Source organism: Etheostoma spectabile, unplaced genomic scaffold (assembly GCF_008692095.1).
Source record: "Etheostoma spectabile isolate EspeVRDwgs_2016 unplaced genomic scaffold, UIUC_Espe_1.0 scaffold00000697, whole genome shotgun sequence".
NCBI lineage: Eukaryota > Metazoa > Chordata > Actinopteri > Perciformes > Percidae > Etheostoma > Etheostoma spectabile.
Window position 1 is genome coordinate 37,859 of NW_022602633.1, and position 2,618 is coordinate 40,476.

Consider the following 2,618-nt stretch of genomic DNA (forward strand, 5'->3'; position numbering starts at 1 on the left):
AGACTGTCCTGTCAACCAGGAGTCAGAACTTACTGACATGCAACCACGTCGTTCACAGAGGGAGAGACGACCCAGAGAAACACTGACGTATGACTCGTTAGGTCATCCAACGCATCGTGTGGTGGGGCTTTGCACTAACCCACTCTATATCAATGCACTGGCCCCAGGATATGGACAATACTGTATGCCTTGGCCACCTCCACAGATGTGGGGGACCCCAGCTGGGTTATCCTCCACTCATTGCTATAGGCTACTACTAAAGGACTGCTTGTGGGTTGAACATGGACTGTTGTAGAAGAAAAAAAAAATGTGAACACTGTAGAATTGCTTGTGAACTGAATACTGACTGCAATTAAGTGTATCATCTGAGAAAGAGTATTAGAAAAAAAAGCTAAGTCCAGTTAATGACTGTGATCCTATATTGTTAATACTTTACTGATTGAATTTCTGATGGTGATGTAAAGTGGCTAATATTCCAGAAGCTAAGTATTGGTTTAGGTGTGACATAAGAGTCCAAATTTTTGGTTAAGTAAACATTGGCATTGAAACAGTAAAACTTATGTTATGTTATGTTTTCAGACTATAAAAATTAGAAGTCTTTGGAGAAGATATTGAAGGAACAGAAATGGTTTTGTGTAGAAGAAAACACATGCAATTGCACTATTGTCACAACTATTCGGAGGTAAACTATACTGAAGTTTAAAATGCTTAATGGCGTCATTTATGAGTGGAATGTGATTACATCACATGGTGGACAATGGGGAGATATTATAAGGGTCAAACCTGTGGAACGCACTAATATTATTTACTTGTTTCTTACTTTCAAAAGAAAGGTTTTGCCAATACAATGTTTGCAATGTTTTCATTTGCCATGTGACAAAAGAAGTTTATGCTAATGTTAAGGATAACATTTATTTTGCAGGGGAGGAATGTAGCACCTGGAATGAACCTTATCGAAAGTATTTTGTTTGGTTTACAGACAACACATAATTTAGCTGCATTCTATTTAGTAATGCATTGAAGTATGCAGTTCTTCATCCTGCCAGTAGGGGGCTAGCTGTGTAGTGGTTTGTGGTTAAAACTTACTGTAATACATGGTAAGAAGAAGACACTTTTGGCGGAGAAGTTGAGGCCGTGTAGTAAAGGAGAGACACGTTTGGTGTGTGTCCGCGGTAGTGAACTCGAACTCGCTGTGTGAACAATCCTACTGTGAAGGAATAAACTGAACTTTTATACACTACTATCAGCGTCTCCGTCTGAGTGGTGTAACACGTGCAACTGTATGTCAATGATCAAGCTTGTTGCTGTGACCAAGAAACCACCAAAAAAATGACTGATACATCATCAGTTCCAAAATTTTCTTGGATGCCAAATATTTGAATTCAAAGTCAGAATGCAATTGACATGTAAGAACAAGACAATGCACGTCCAGCTTCTATCATCAGTCAGCCATTGCACCCACACTGCTGCTGTATGTGGACTGTGGCTTCTGCGTCAGTGAGGGGTCCAGCAAGCTGCAGACAAAGTTTGGGGAGTGGCCAGACCAAAGGAGGCCACCATCAGCCTCATTGAGCGGCGGCTGCAGGAGCTAGGAGTGGCAAACCGGAAGGACCTCATGGGGTTGCCACTGCAGGACCAGGTACGCATGGAGCAATCTGGCGTGTGCAGCAACACGTCAAGTGCAGGACCTGCCTGGCTGGTAGCAGCTTTCTGCTTGTTTCTTTGAGCTAACTGTATTAGCTTTAGCCTGGCTGGTAGCAGCTTTCTGCTTGTTTCTTTGGGCTAACTATATTAGCTTTAGACCAGCTGGTAGCAGCTATTAAATCAGCTATTTATTTGAGAAGTGGGAGAACTTGCAAAATAGCAGGGTGTTCAAATACTTATTTTCCTCACTGTACGAGGAAAAATGTCTTTTTAACAGGCAGAAACCTCAAACTAAAACTGGCTCATGGTGGGAAGTCATCTGACACAACCAGTTGGGGGAGAGGGTGAGAGAGAGAGAGAGAGAATGGATTGAAAAGATGACCGGTGGTAATTATGGCAGCAGTAAAGGTAGAAAGAACTATTACTAATAATAGTAGCAGTAATAGTGCAGGGCGTCTAGCAGGACCATGGCAGCAGCTGCATTCACTACTCAGGTGCCACCACAATCCAAGGAAATCTGACAAGGGAGAAAGCACAAGGGTTTCTGGAAAGAAGCAACATTAGTTACATGCATGCTTTTTTCAAGTATCATCAACAACAAGAACTATCATATATATGATAGGGTACAAACATTCTTGCAGGGGGCACCCAGATTTGAACTGGGGACCTCTTGATCTGCAGTCAAATGCTCTACCACTGAGCTATACCCCCACACACTCTATGTGGAATAAGATTATGGTGCATCAAAACAATGGCTGGGGCTCCACCATGTGGTTACCTTTGTTGGTAGGTGGAGTCTGACGGGCCTGTTGGGTTTAGAAAAAATAGTAGTTTGTAGAAGTTCTTTGTAGTAGTTCATGGCATAGCAGGGCACTGTGCGGCATTACAAGGCACAGCAGGACGTAGCAGGGCACCACAGAGTGTAGCAGATGAACATGGCATCGCAAAACGTGTAGCGGGACCATGGCGACAGC

General features: G+C 42.9%; 1 non-coding gene across 1 annotated transcript; it reads right to left on the bottom strand.

Annotated features, from left to right (window-relative positions):
* Positions 1–2,283: 2,283 nt before the first annotated feature.
* trnac-gca (transfer RNA cysteine (anticodon GCA)) lies at positions 2,284–2,355 on the bottom strand. Its single transcript has one exon. It is a non-coding gene; the product is annotated as a tRNA-Cys (tRNA).
* Between the last annotated feature and the right edge of the window lie 263 nt (positions 2,356–2,618).